The sequence below is a fragment of the Camelus ferus genome, chromosome 1 (assembly GCF_009834535.1).
Source record: "Camelus ferus isolate YT-003-E chromosome 1, BCGSAC_Cfer_1.0, whole genome shotgun sequence".
Classification (NCBI taxonomy): domain Eukaryota; kingdom Metazoa; phylum Chordata; class Mammalia; order Artiodactyla; family Camelidae; genus Camelus; species Camelus ferus.
In genome coordinates this window covers 21,962,901-21,979,063 of record NC_045696.1, presented here as the reverse complement: position 1 = coordinate 21,979,063, position 16,163 = coordinate 21,962,901, and the positions used below count along the sequence as shown (strand labels likewise).

The following is a 16,163-nucleotide window of genomic DNA, read 5'->3' as shown; positions in this document are numbered from 1 at the left end:
TTCAGATTCTTTACAATATAAGATTCGATTCAATACAAGATATTGAACACAGTAGGTCCTTGTTTATCTGTCTTACATAGTATTGTGTATATGTTAATCCCAAACTCCTAATTTATTCCTCCCCACTACTTTCCCCTTTGATAACCATAGTTTGTCTTTTATGTCTGTGAGTCTATTTCTGGTTTGTTAAATAAGTTCATTTCATTATTTTTTCAGATTTCACATATAAGTGATATATTTGTCTTTCTCTGTCTGATGTACTTCACTTAATATTCTGTCTTTAATTCATTTGAGTTTATTTTTGTATATAGTGTGGGAAAGTAGCCCAGTTTGATTCTTTTGCACATAGCTGTCTAGATTTCACAACACAATTTATTGAAGAGGGCATCTTTTCCCCACTGTATATTCTTGCCTCCATTGCCATAGATTAATTGACCATATAAGGTTGGCTTCATTTCTGGGCTCTCTTTTTCTGTTCCATTAATCTATCTAGCTGTTTTTGTGCTGGTACCATACTGTCTTGATTACTATAGCTTTGTAGTATAGTTTGAAATAAAAAAGTGTGATGCTGCCATCTTTGTTCTACTTTTAAATCAATCAATCAATCAATCAATCTAGACCCTAAAGCCAGCCACGTAGGATCCCAGCCCCACTCACCAGCAGGATAGCACCAGCCCCTGAGACCTCAGGCCCTGCAAGACAAGCATGCCCACTCTCACTACATCTATTTAACATAGTATTGGAGGTCCTAGCCACAGAAATCAAGCAAGAAAAAAAGTTAAAAGGCATTCAAATTGAAAAGAAAGAAGTAAAACTGTCACTGTTTGCATATGACATGATACTATAAATAGGAATCCTAAAGACTATCAGAAAACTCTTAGAACTAATAAATGAATTTATTAAATTGCAGGATACCAAATTAATATACAGAAATCTGTTGCATTTCTATGCACTAACAGCAAATTTTCAGAAAAAGGAATCAAGAAAACAATCCTATTTATAATCACGTCAAAAAAAAATAAAATACCTAGGAATAAACGTACTGAGGAGGTAAAAGACTTGTACTCAGAAAACTATAAGACACTTATGAAGGAAAATGAAGATGAAATAAATAAGTGGGAAGATATAATAGTTTATGGGTTAGAAGAATTAATATTATTAAAATCACCATAGACCCAAGGCAATCTACAGATTCAGTGCAATCCCTATTACAGTACCAATAGCATTTTTTCACAGAACTAGAACATATGATTCTAAAATTTGTATGGTTACACAAAGTCCCTGAGTAGCCAAAGCAATCTTGTCTTGTTTCTGATCTTAGAGGAAATGCTTTCAGATTTTCATTGTTGAGTATGATGTTTTCTGTAGGTTTGTCATATTACGTTATTTATTATGTTGAGGTATATTCCCTTTATACCCACTTTGTTGAGAGTTTTTGTAATAAGTGGATGTTGAATTTTGTCAAAAGCTTTTTCTGCATCTATTGAGTTGATCATACGGTTTTTAATCTTCACTTTGTTGATGCCATGTATCACTTTGACTGATTTGTGGATATTGAACCTTGCATCCCTGGGATAAATCTCACTTGATCATGGTGTATGATCCTTCTAATGTATTGTTTAATTTGGTTTGCTGGTATTTTGTTGAGGATTTTTGCATCTGTGTTCATCAGGGGTATTGGCCTGTGGTTTTCTTTTTTGTGATATCTTTGTCTGGTTTTGATATCAGGGTGATAGTGGCCTCATAGAATGAGTTTGGAAGTAGAAATCCCAGTGCTGGTGCTGGCTGGCTAGTGGGCATGCGTGGGTGATTTGGGAGTACTGTTGCTGGTCCCAGCTTGCAGCTGGATGTTGCTGAGTTCCCACACAACTGGCTTCTCTGTCTGTGGGGTCTTAGACTGGTGCCAACCAGCTGGTGGGCAGGACTGGGTCCCAGCACTAATAAGCTAGAGGGAGGATTCCAAAATGACTCTTGCTGGCACCACTGTCCTCATGATAGAACAACCTCCCTCCAGATGGCCGCTGTCACCATTTCTATATCTGCAGGGGGGTTCCCAGTGGCCTCCTGCCCCGCTGGGAGTGTCTCCAAGATCAGCAAGTGGGTCCGACCCAGGCTTCTCTTAAATTAATGTCTCTGTGCTGGGTCACAGCATGTTTGAGATTTTCCATGTGCCCTTTGAAGAGAGTGGAGTCTCTCTTCCCTACTGCTCTCCCATATGCAAGTCCCACTGGCTCTCAAAGCCAGACATCCTGGTGGCTTGTCTTCCAGGTGCAGGATTCACAGGCTGGGGAGCCCAATGTTGGGCTCAGATCCCTTGTCCTAGAGAAGAACCTCTGAAATTTTGGTTATCTTCCTGTTCATGGGTCACCTACTCTGGGTATACAGGTCTCGACTATACCGTGTCTCTGCCCCTTGTCTCATTGTAGTTCCTTCTTTATATCTCTAGTTTGTGGAAAATCTTTTCTGTTAGTCTTTAGGTCATTCTCATCGATAGCTGCTCTGTAAGTAGTTGTAATTTTGGTGTAGTTGTGAGAGGAGATGAGCTCAGGGTCCTCCCACTCTGTCATCTTACCCACCCCCTGGAACAGGATCCTGTTGTTTGTAACCAAGAATACAGGAATTCTTACGAGGAGTGGAACTAGGTCAAATTTGATATAGTAAGGACTAAAGGCAGTGAAAATCTTCTTAAGATTCTGGAAAAATAATCTGAAAATTTATTGTATGCAGTAGTGATATAGTTATTTAAATTTTTACCTGTGATCAATTATAATAAAATATCCTTTGAAGGAAAATCTTTGGGAAATCCAATGTCTCTTGCCTTAGAAAAATAGGAGAGGTATAAAAAAGTCAAGGACTGTTGGGTGAGATGGCTTTTTCTGACAGTACTGGACAGATCAGAGAAGTAGAGTGACAAGTTGGAATGCCTAGATTCTTAGCTCAAGGCATCAATTTTCTATGACCATGCCAAAGATTCACTAACCTTTTAAAGCCATAGGTGTGAATTAGTCATGAGCCAAATCAATAGTTTGGCTAAATCAATTAATTACTAAATTAGTATGCCAGTTGGTTTTTCTGGTCCATGATATCTTTTTAAAAAAAGTCTGGAAACTGAGAATTGGGATGGCAGTATCTAGGATGATGTGAAGCACTTGGCAGAGCTTAAACTGCTAACTCCACTGACCCTTTCATGCCAACTAATGTAAGCCTTTCCTCCTCTTTCTCAAAAAGTTGTTCTCTTTTTGCTTTAAGATGTTGTCTCAATAAAAAATGTTAAAAAAAAGATGTCATCATTTTTTTTAATAGACTGAATTTTTTTAGAGCAGTTTCAGGTTTACAGCAGAATTGAGCAGAAAATACAGAGTTCCCACATAGCCCTCCCTACCCATACGTATATACTCCCCTACCCTCAACATCCCTCATCAGTGTGGCATATTTGGTACAATTGACGAACCAACATGGGCACATTATTTTCAACCAAAGTCCATAGTTTACATTAGGGTTCACTCTTGATGTTGTACATTCTTTGGGTTTTGACAAATGCATAATGACATGTAGCCACCACTATAGTATCATACAGAATAATTTCATTGCCGTAAAAATCCCTTGTGTTCCGTCTATTTAAGATGTCATAAGTGTTTAATCTGTGGGAGATTCTTACCAAGACAACTTTTCTCATTTCCACTCTGAGAATGACTTTAATTGTTTGCTTGGTCCAATTTCAAGTACAGATTGAAACCTGTACTTAATGATGGCCCATATTTAATGAGAGATGCCAGAAGTTTCTTGGTAATAATGCAGAAGAAGTTCAAAGACTTTAGGAGACTGAAGTGATGAGGTGAATTTATCTAATATGACCTAATGTGGCTCAGAATATACTTTATTTACCAAGACCTTGAAAAATAAATTCATGAGAAAAACGCCATTTCCTTGGAAAGGGGCTTTAGAGGTTGTTCTCTGTAGACTGGGCGCACAGTGAGATGTTGCAGGTGAAACTTTTTCCTTGATTGCAGCAGGGAGAGTTAGACTCTGGGGAAGCAGAGGCCAAAGAGCCTCTTCACCATCACTGACAAAGTGGGCAGCAAAGTTAGTGTGGTATCAGAATGGCTTACCTGCATCCCATATTAGGTAGCAGGGGAGTCCACTAAGTTCCTGATTGATTTGAACTAAGGCCTGATGAATTACACTTTATAGAATGTTCACCCCTTTTCCTAATTGAATCAACTCAGTATCTAAGAATGAAGAGAGTTTAAAGTACCTTTGAGGAAAAACAGACACACAGTGTGAATCTGCCATTCTAGGATTCTCCAGATTATCCTGTTTCCACTTGCCATCACCATTGTCTCATTTTTATGATTCGTTGACAATGCCTGTGAGCAGACACTAATTTCTAAGGGTTCACAGTGCTACTGCAGACTGCCAGGCAGTGTAGGCATTTATGGAAAGTTAGCTGATAAATAGAATTTTGACCCAAGCAATAGCATATCTCTATGGAAGAGCAGAGGTTTGTGCCACAATCAAATACTTGAAAGATGTGGACAGTTGATGTTTACCCCATCCTCCTTTATCTTTACAGTATGGCTGGTGCTGAAGATAGATGAGTTCTAGAAAATGACAGGTGGTTACTTCAGTCACAACTGCTGTTTCAAATGTGATCTACTTACTGGAGCAAATCAACGTACCCTGACACCTGGTATGCAATTATTTATCTGAAAAATGATCTTTTCTTATTCCTTTTGTTCCATTGAGCAGAAAATAACAGGACTTTTAAAAGCTATCATGGCATCTTCAAAATTTGACCCAGGATTCCATCAACATGTAGTTTCACTGTATAGCTTGCATTCTTCTGCCAGAACCTGGAAGGCAGTTCTCTTAAATGTGATAGTATGACATGTGCGGGTTTTCATTCATTCGTTCAAAAGTGGCTATTCAGTGCCTGTTTTGTGTTAGTCATCTCTCTAGGTGCTGAAAATGTAGCCGTGAACAAAAGAACAAGTTCCTGTCCTCTTAAGCTAACATCAGAGAGGGGAGAGACTGACAATAAACAAATGAGCATGTAAATACATCACACATCAAATTCTGGTGAATGCTATACAGAAAAATAAAACAGAGTCAAGGGAAATAGGGGAGGTCAGAGGATGGGGCAGTGTAACTTAGTATTGGACATTAGGTTGAACTATACCAACAGGGGCCTGATGGAAGGGAGGAAGTACATTATGAAAATATCTGGGAGAAACAAGTTCCAAGTATAAGGAAGAAGAAAGGCAAAGACTGTAAAAGCAGTGACCTGCATTTCCAAGGTGGTCAGAGTAGCTGATATACAGTGAAGGAGGTGGGATAGAGACAGCAGATCATAATGAACATTTCAGGCCCTCTTTGACTGGGTTGGGAAATAGATAATTTTATGCAGAAGTGTGGTATAATCTGAATTATATTTTAAAGGGATCATTGTGATTGACGTATAATGAATATACCAGATGGAAAAGAGGATGCAGTTAAGAGACTAAAATTGCAATGATTAAGATGAGAAGTGATTGTGTCTTAGAGCAGGTTGGTTAGGAGTGGGAGATAGTGAGAAGTAATCACACTCTGGATATATTTTTAGAGGAAAGACGGATAATTTTGTTCATGGCTTGAATTTGTGGTGTTAAGAGAAAGAGAAGAATCAAGGGTTTTGACCTGAGGTTAGCCACAGAAGGAAATGGCTACCACTTTTTGGGCTGGAGGAACCACTAAAAGAAGCAGCATTTCCAGAGTCAAAAAATATGATATATAGGAAAGTTGTTAAGAGAGTAAATCCTTTGAGTTCCTATCACAAGACGATTTTTTTCCTTTTTTCCCCTCTTTTTGTCTATTGAATTTAAATGAGAAGAAGGAAGTTAGCTCAATCTATTGTGGTAATCATTTTACATTATATATAAATCAGACCATCACTCTGTATACCTTAAACCTATACAGTGATATATGTCAAATATTTCTCAGTAAAACTGGGAAAAATTGGAGCCATCATGGATACAGAGCCAAGATGAGAGTTTCTCATTGGATGCAAGGGCAGTCCAGCTGGAGCAGAGGCAACGGAGGATAGCACTCATTGCTTGAGATTCCACAGGAAACAGAATGAAGAGTAGAAATAATGTGACTTTTATTTCCTTCCTGCCCTGTAGGCTTCTGCCAGTGCCATCTACTGGCTGAAATGCTCTGGAAGCCAGAATGGAGGGAAACAAGAGATGGCAGGGAGTGAATCTGAGAGCAAACAAGCAGGGGTACAAGATGGTGAACAAGAGGCAGTTAGATGTGCTGGTTTGGACTTCAGGGTGCTATGGTCTGAGTGTGTGTGTCCTCCCCCAATTCATATGTTAAATCCATAACCTCCAATGTGATAGTATTAGGAGGCAGGACCTCTGGGAGGTGTTTATGTTGTGAGGGTAGAGCTCTCATGATTGGGATTAGTGCTTTTATAAAAGGGACCTCAGAGGGCTTTCTAGCTCCTTCCACCATGTGATGACACAGTGAGAAGTCACCAGTCTGCAACCTGACTGAGTGCCTTCCCCAGAACTCCACGAGGCTGATATCCTGATCTCAGATTTCCCAGCTTCCAGAACTGTGAGAAGTAAAATTCTGTTGTTTATAAGCCACCCGATCTATAGAATTCTGTTATAGCAGGTGGAATGGACCAAGATAATATATGAATTTGAATTTTTACATCAAAGGCATTTTTTAAAGCTATTGGAACTTGATGAGATACCCTGGGGAGTGAGTAGAGAAAATGGAGAGAAGAGGCCTAAGAACAGAACCCTGGCCCTCCAGTGTTAAGAGAAAGTGGAGGAATTAGCAAAGGGACAAAGAAGTTGTGCTCAGTGAGCCAGGAGGAGAGCTGAGAGAGTTGTGTCCTGGAAGCTACACGCAGGATTTATTTAAAGAAGACAGTGATCAGCCATGTCAAACGCAACTCACAGGTCAAGTAAGATGAGACCTGAGAATTGAGTCATAGGTTTCAGAAATATCAATATCACTGGTGATCTTAATAACAGGGCCAGGACTAGGGTAAGGCAAGTGAGGTACTTGCCTTGGGTGCAAAAATCTCAGTATTTTAGTGCAATTAAATGATATCTTAATATGATGTTTTAAAAAATAAAAATTAATGTAAAATCTACAATAAGTACAATATTCAAAGTTTAAATAATGACAGAATTGGTAACAGTACCAAGCTGAGCCATATTGGAAGCTGAGAAAAAAAGAAACAACTATGATATTGAGCCTGTCTCTATTTAAACATTTCATAATTTCATTGTTAGCTTTTGCATTAATTTTGATTTTTAAAATATTCCTTGAAAATTATTTATCTTGATAAATGAGATTTGGTCCCTCTTAAATTTTGTACCCAACACAAGAATCTCACTTAGCTTCACCCTAGCCGTGTCCCTGCTTAATAAATGGTTTCATTTGAGAGATGAGAGTGAAAGCGTATTTGAAGACTGGGAAGGGATGTGTTGGTGTATAGAAGGGAGAGAAGAGTGAATGGATCAGGACAGGATTGTTCCTTCAGCCTGGGTCCAAGAGTAAGAAGAGATTTGGAGCAGATGTTCAGCCTGGAGCCAACCTACAGTTGACTTGCAAGTTGCATGTAACTTGATGGAGAAATGCACCTTTGTAATTGCAAGGTTCTGGGATTTGGGAATTGTCACCACAGCAAAGATAATCAATAAAAGTTCTCATTCCTTTATTTTAAGAACAGAAGTTTGAGAAAGCTCACTAAAGAATCTTGATTAGCAGAGGCACTGCTTTAAAGCAAAGAGAGTGTAGAGTGCATAGCAGAGGAGGAAAATCATAAATACCGATTACAATCACATCACCAGTTGCAGAATCGAAGACTGTAGCCTATGCCTTTATTTTTTTCCTTTACTGTGTTTTGAAGATTTTTAGTCAGTTGAACTAGTTTTCAATTTTTTTTTTATCATTTTCTTTTCCTATTCTAATTTATAGGAAGTTGATTGTGGTAAAATTTAGTTCACTGGTTGTAGAATATACAGAGAAAATAGTGAAACACTGTAGGGAGAATATAATCTAGATGAAGTAACTCATGAGGCTTTGGGAAGAGGGGAGCCCTTCTGTACCAGGAGAAGCTGGATTGTGTCATTAAAATTTTTGTTTTGGAGTGGAAAATATGAAAAGAAGTTTGTGAACGAATCCTGGGTAGTGCAAGTGATGAACTCTAATACACTTGAAAGGCATCAGAAAATGGATCCAGAAATAATGTTTAATTTGGGCACCCTGTGGCACAGTAATTTTTGACATCTAAAATAACCATCATGGATTTCCTGTTTTTAACTGATTTTTAAACAGTTTGATTATGATCTACTTTGGTGTAGTTTCCTTGATATTTCTAGTCTGATTGAAGATGTCCCAGAGTTTACTAATGCTATATTAATTCTTTTTTTCCAGTCTTTTTTATTTGTTTTGTGTTTCCCTTTGGATACTTTCTAGTATATCTTCAAGTTCACCAATCTTTTCTCCTTCAATATCTAATTTGCCATTAATTTAATTCAATTTACTTTTGTCTCAGACATTGAATTTTTTATTTCAGAAATTCAGTTAGGGTTTTTAAAAATCATTAATGTTTACCTAAAGTAATCTTACCTCTACCTTCTTGAATATATGAAGTATAGTTATGTGTGTATTTTAATGTCTTTACTAATTTTATCATCTGATATTTCTGATCAGCTTTTATTGATTGATCTCTTTCTCCTCATTTTGGGTCACAATTTTCTCCTTTGCATGTTTGATAATTATTGATTGGTTGCCAGACATTATATACTGTTACTTACTAGGTGCTGCTTATTTTTTATTCCTGTAACTATTCTTGAGCTTTTTTCTAGGGTGCATTTAGGTTATGTGGAAACTAATCTTTTAGAGGCTTGCTTTTAAGCTTCTTTTAGGTGGGATCGGAGCAGCCTATAGTCCTAGATTAATTTTGCCCCATTACTGAGGTGATACTCTTCTGAGTACTCTGATGGCCTGTGAATTCTGAAATTTTTCTAGTCTGGGTGCTGTGAGCACACACTATTCGTGGCCCTGCATGAGCTGTGAAGAATATTACTGCTAGTCCTCTTGGGTGTTTTTTTCCTGGCTTCGGGTAGTTTCCTCACACGTGCATCCGAAGACTCGAGAGGGATCCTCTGCCAATTTCAGAAGCACTTTCTCTGTGAAAGTTTCTACTCTCTGGTACTCTGCCCTCTAAAGTCTAGACATTTTTGGCCTCCTTGGACTCAACACTGCTCATCTCAGGGAGACCTCTAGGCTCTGCTTGCGTTCCCCCTCCCTGCACTGTGGTCTGAAATCTCTGTCCAGCCAGAAAGTTGGAGCAATTATAGGGCTTAGCTTGTATATCCTTTATCAAGAAACATAATCCTTCTTTCCACCTTGATTGGAAACAGAAGTCTTGTTATGTGTTATCTTGAGTAAACATTTAAAGTAGTGTTGGAAAACTTTTCTAATTGATGTCTGTTACTTGAGATTATAAGTATGTCCCTTCTTTATGAAAATAAACTATTATTTGATTTGGCAAGGGAAAAAGTAACTTCAACAAAGTTCTCCTAAAATTATTAGAACTTTAATATTAGCCAAGATCCTGGGTAGGATTCTTTCTGTTGTAAATATTACTATTTGTGGCACCTTGAGCAATATTGTTTTCCCATATCCAACCATTATCAATAGTATTTTATCTATGCGAAGACCACAAATTTCTGAAAACCAGAGAACAAGAAATTTTGGGATGATTGATATTCTAGAAGGTTAGTGCTTTCAACAAAGACACAAGAACGTGGTAAAATTGCTTTCTAGAGACTGTAGCTTTTCATATTTAGCATCTGTTCAGAATATTAGAGGGTGGGAATAATAAAGCACTTTGTTTTTACCCCAGTATTGAATTAAAACCAGCTAAATTAAAACCAGCTAAATGCTGATACTTAGGAATTGTATCTATCAAACTATTCAGTGTCTTGGAGGGAGATTTAACTGACACTCAAGTAAATAGGGAATATGGCCAAGTAAAACCTGTGTACTTTCATTTTTAGAAAGTTTTAGTAATAAAATTTCACTTTATTAGCAGGAGTAGATGTTACAAATGGGGAACTCTCAAATGTATTTTAAAATAAAGACAGGAAGCATATCTTGAAATGGTAGATGAAGAACATTCTTTTGAAATGATCCATAATGGTAGTCAGAAAGAAATATTAGAAAAGTATCATCTTTTGAAGCACAAAGATGTTCTAGCCTCTGTTAAACAGAAATGGAAAGTCATTAGGAGAATAGGGGTTGAAGTGGAAAGGTAAAATGATGCTGCAAGGGGCAATGAAGATTTTAAGGGTATAGTGAAGAGTACAATTGATACCATGGAAGAATTAAATCAGTGATGGAGTGCATCATTTATAGAAGCTCTCCAAGACTGGAGAGAATAAGAGTAAAGGTATAAAAAAAAAATGTGTGTAAATAAAGATATATGGAAGAACATAACATGTGGAATGCTTGATAATTGTAGGATATCTGACATAAACATTACAACACTTAGCAGCAATAACCAGAGTCTTAAGTGAGGAAAGTACACTAACATTGAAAAAAATTAGTACAAATTGAGAATTTATTTTCAATCTATGTAAAATCAGTGACTCAAGTCTACATCCAGATGCAGCCTTACAAAATCTTTGAAAATAAAAATTGGAAAAGCATCTAGCACCTCCTTCTTTGGGGAAAAGTTATTAGGTTATTTCATCAAAAGGACAAAAAGAAATTCTAGCCTCAGACTTCTCCTCAATATTAAACGCTACAATAAAGTGGAATTAAAGTGATAGAAGTTTAACGGGGAAAACTTGAAATGCTAAATTTTGCATTTAGCCAAGTTATCTTAAATGTTTTTGAACAACAGAAATGCATTCTCAATTATCCAAAGGTTCAGAAGATATACCTCACATCTAAATTAAACAAAAATAAATCTTAAATTTTAACTTCAGGCATATGAATGATCAATAAAAATTACAAATTCAAAGAAAGTAGGAATCATGATAGAAATTCATTATGGCATTCCTTTAGTCAATTTTAGGAAGCCAGTTGGATATTGTAGTTTTGGTTGAATTCTATATGATAGAGATGAAAATTTTCTATGATATTTCACTGATTTGTTGTTTTGCCAATCTGCTCTATTTCCAGAGACAAGGATGAGTATTTCTTTGCTGCATTACTCAAATCCAGTTTAATAGAATCTCTTCTTATGTTTGATGACTACCTCAAGTAAGGGGCGAAATACCTGCCAACAATCACTAAGTTACTTAACACTGTTGGGAGACTGCTTGGAAAATCACCGAACACACACACTTCAGAGTAGAGTTGCAAAGAACAATTTAATGGCCACTGGATGTTTCCTGGCTAGTTTATCATTTAAAATGAATGTAAAATAACTTAATGATGTAAGTTTTGGAGAATTTTAGATATGGGGGCTAACATCAATCATGCATCCCATGTTCGTGTTATCTTACAGGTAGAACTTTTGAATAGTCTGTTAGTGATGCTTATAAATCAGAATCTAAAATATGATCCTAGATATGGGAGCAAAATATTCTTGGATAAAGAGATCATAAGGAAATACCTATACAAATCTATGGTGGGCAGTGTCCAAAATGATGTCCTTGTTATGAATTCATGGTCCAAACTAAAATTTTCAGCCATATTTTATCCCATTTGGGGATGACAGCTATTTGGTATAGTGATAATTCTGATTTGGACAATTCATAATGGTTGGGATTTATGCTGCACTGACATCAAGGGCATACTAAATAATTCCTTTGTGTAAACACCTTGCAAATAAACCTGAGAGATTTACAACTATTATTTATTAATTCTTAGAGTATATTTATTTATTAAGATTGATATCTTCCTAACATCTTAAGAAGAAATGTATTTTGCTTTTGTATGAGAATAGAATAGAAAGTGTAAATCTATAGTTGTAATGCTTAGGGGTGAGGGTACGGGTGAGGAGCAAAGGCCCCAAGTTCACAGAGTCCTATAGAAAATGATACAGGTTCCATGCAGGTCTCTGAATGCGAACACCGTATATAGATTCTGCTCCCCGCCCATTCTGAGCCCTTAAGAATCTTCAAATTTAATCTAAGATTTTAATATTTAATCTTAATTTTATAATCACTTTTCATTAAAGCCAAAAATAGTCATTAAAATGGGTTTTTGCCTGTGCTTACTGGGTTTCAGAGAATCTTGGCCCTTAGAATCTTGAACCTGCTCTTCTTATTTAGGATCTCCTTTATACCTTTTCTTATACGCTTGATCTAAATTTAGAAATAGTCAACTTTTTAATTCTATATCCATAGAACTCTAGAACTCTGAACTTGATATTGCCCACATAGCTTCCAGTTCTGTGTTTTGGCTCCTCAGAGAACTTGACTCTAAGTCACTCACTGTACCTCATTACTTATTGGAAAATCCCAACCCCTCATCCTCATCCCGATGCCCCCTCAAAACTCAATGTTGGTACATATCAGTTTTTTTTTTCATTAATTAAAAAGTTGAAAGAACAATTAAAGACTTTGTGGATTAACCTTTAAGAAATTTGTGGTTTATTATTTTTCTGTTTAGCTCTAATGAAAGGGATTTGACATTTATGTAGGTTATCACCTTCCATTTAACATATATTGAGACAAATTATTCTTGTTTGGTTCCAAATTATCTTCCAAACATGGGCCAAGTTCATGGTCTTATTTTCTTTTACAAATCGATCACATCACACAAATAAGGATATGACTTTACTCAGAAAATTGTTTAAAAATAAGTATGTTATTTAATCATTCAAACAGCTTACAAGAATGACTTCTTATCCCTTATATGTTAAGGAGCCTTATTTATTTTTGCTTATGAAATGGCATATTCAAAAACAGTTTTTAAAGGAGCATGGTCATGCTAGCATTAGCAAAAACCCCAGAGTTCTTTATGTTTCACTATTCTTCCTGCATGTGAACTGCCTTTTTCTGAACCCTCATCTCTTATCCTTTCACACTTTATTGTCTTTATAAAAAGGAAGGAGACAACATACAAAATTAATTTAAGTAAAGTCTGCATTACGACTGAAAGCCATTAACTGGCAGCCGTTTACCAAAGCACAGTCAAAAATCAATTTTAATTAGTATTTTTGGCTTTAATGAAAAGTGACCACAAAATTGGCATTTTAGCTAATACTGTTGAGATTTATGATGAGGTAATACTAATTAATTTTCTGTTGAATTGCTATGGGACTTGAATATCTGCAATAAAATGATATGTTTGCTGATACCAGGGCTGCATCAGCATTTCAGTTTTATAACAAAAGGCTTCTTAGTGGTTTACAGGTATATTTCACACTACTTCTCCTAAGCTACAGAATATATTATTTTTTTTTACATAAAAAGACTGTTATTAACAATCAAATTTCATACCATTTTATTAATTGAGGACATTTTATTTTAATGTATCTTGAATGTTAGCCAAAGAACCCTTTAATTTCAAATACAGCTTTCTTTTGGTGTTACAAGTGGTGTAGAAAGGACATGATATACTTTAGTTAGAGAACATTTAATGAATGATTTCTCTTTATTTCCTCACTTTTCCTCCTCTCTTAACTATGTTGGTAGTAAATTGCCTCCTAAACCTAGTTACATATTTTAGATCCATTTGAAAGCAGGAAATAAAAAAGAGCCAAGCTTTACAATTCACTCTTGTCATTTGATTTGAGTTTCAAATGCTCTTCAGCTTGCTTTAACTGAGATTATTTCCTCCTCCCGCAACTTTCATTTAAAGAAAAACTGCTGACTGCACTCTTTAATAATTATATAATTTTCCCTTACACTGAAAATCTTTATCCTTACATTCATTTTGTTTGACCTGTGATTAGAAAGTCATTGTATTCATTTGTTGTTGGCTGTCATACACAGACACAGGAGGCATAACCTAGACTCAATTACAAGAATAGCCTATGGAGACAGAGGGATGGTGTTGGAATCCTGACTCCACCATTGCTTGGCTCTGGGGATTTGGGTAAATTACTTAACATCTTTAAGCCTCACTTTTCTCATCTGTACAAGGAAATAACTATGTCCATGTCAAAATATATTTTGAGTATTAAAAATTTATAAATATCTTAATGTAAAACACTCAGTAAAATATCAATTGTTATTTTGGAAATGAAATTCTATTTGTTAAAGCATCAGCTTATTACTTACTGGAATTTATATAAACTTGGGTTATATTTTATTTAGGATCCAAGTACAAATCATGAAGATATATTTTTGTAATCATAAAAATCTAAATATAACTTGAGTGAATCATTAATCAAAAATTCAAGATGATAAAAATTATAAATTAGAAACTATAAAGGCAGAATTATAGAATAGACTCAGTTATTTAACTGAGTCATCTAGTCCAGTCTTTTTTCTTTTAAAAATGGGTAAGCTAAGGCTCACAGAAGTTAAATGACTTGGTTAATGATTCACAAATGGGTATCAGAGGAAGGGCTCAGTTAAGTCTATTCTAGTTGCAAATTTTATGATTCTTACACGTGTTTTTGTATGTCAAAGGAAGCAATATAAAACCTATCCACCACATATAGCAATAACTGTATAAGAGAAAGCTACCTTATGTGGTTCAGATTTGGGTGATGTAACATAGGAAGCTGAATATTTAAAAAAAAACAAACAAACAGTAGAAGTAAAAAAATGTTGCTTCTTCTCATTGCCTGAAGTGTTGGACAGCCTATCACAGGAGGCAATAGACAGTGCCCTAGAAGTTTTGGGGGGAAAGTATACACGTTTTAAGTATATATCTAAAATTAAAAAAAAAAATCCACAAACATCCCTGCTGAAAAGTAAAGGGGAATATTTTCTATCTTAAAGATTTTAGTTTTTATTCAGGAAGAAATATTTACTTTGTTCCCCCAAAAGAGTTTTCAGGGCATGGTACACACGTAAATACACATTTATTAATCAGGTTCTGAATAAATGGCTCTATTCTATCCACCTTCCTCTGAAAACGCTCTTCACCCCATATGATGATATGGCCTCATCTTTGGGACCCATGGGATGTATCACATGCCTCAGAACTATGGTGATAATAGCGTGTGCTCTTTGTGTGTTTGTTTGTTTCTTGTATGTTTTTGTGTGTGTCATAGAATTCTAAGATAGGAATATTAGGGATTATTTGCTCTAAAATCTTTATTTTGCAGATGAGGAATTCGAAGAATTGGAGGAGTTATAAAACTCACCATTATGATGCAGTCAATATGAACCTGGGACTACAGTTCAGGCAGTGTAAATCATAGCTGAGTGGTATTTCCTTTATTCCGTATGTCCAGTAGTCTACCAATAAGTTCAACATTTGATTTAAAATGAGCATCACATCACATTACTAATATCATTTGATATTAGGAAGCTTCCATGTAAAATATTTTAAGAGAAAAATGCTCTTGAGAACAATGTGAAATAATGGAGATATGGATCTAGAGTGGTTGCTTGGACATGAATATGCAGCACTGTTGAGTTTTTGATGCATTTATCAACCTTGGTCATTATGTAGTATTTATCTGTATTGGTCTGGGAAGCTTTATTGTGGCAATGTATTTAGAGTTCATCAGTTTCTGGCCATTTTCTTTGTTAACTAAATTCAAAATAGTCTTATGCATTCACCAAAATGACAGTATTAAATTATAGTGAGTAATTTAACTTCTGAGTGAATAAATTACTCATTGCTACTTGGAGAAAAGTCTATATGGAAAGGCAAATTACAATTGTAAGATAGAATAATAGGTGTAGAGCAGGAGAAGTTGGTTGTATTCTTTTCATGATTCAAATCACTGAGATGATTGCTAGATGACTCCATCTTCACTGCAGGAGTAAGTTGGTCTAGAATGCCAGATTACTCGTTGCAGGACTGACTTCAAGGTCACTTGACCTGTACAGTCACACAGGGCCCACATTTGAAGGGACCCACCCTTGGTTTAATGCTCTGCTGTTGCAGTCTTGAAATTCTTAATAATGTTATTCTTTGAACTTGTGTTTTATAAATGAAGTCGATGGAACAATGGAACATGTCGGTGAGCATGTCTGTGATTCATGCATTATGTGTGTCTGCTCTTTCTT

The 16,163-nt window shown here is 36.0% G+C and overlaps 1 protein-coding gene across 1 annotated transcript in view; it reads left to right on the top strand.

Annotated features, from left to right (window-relative positions):
* CHODL (chondrolectin) overlaps window positions 1-16,163 on the top strand; it is a 269,700-nt gene that overhangs the window by 60,414 nt on the left and 193,123 nt on the right. The window contains exon 2 of the mRNA XM_032477084.1: window positions 4,574-4,690. The gene's annotated coding sequence lies outside the window, so the exon portion shown is untranslated. The remainder of the gene's footprint in view (window positions 1-4,573; window positions 4,691-16,163) is intronic.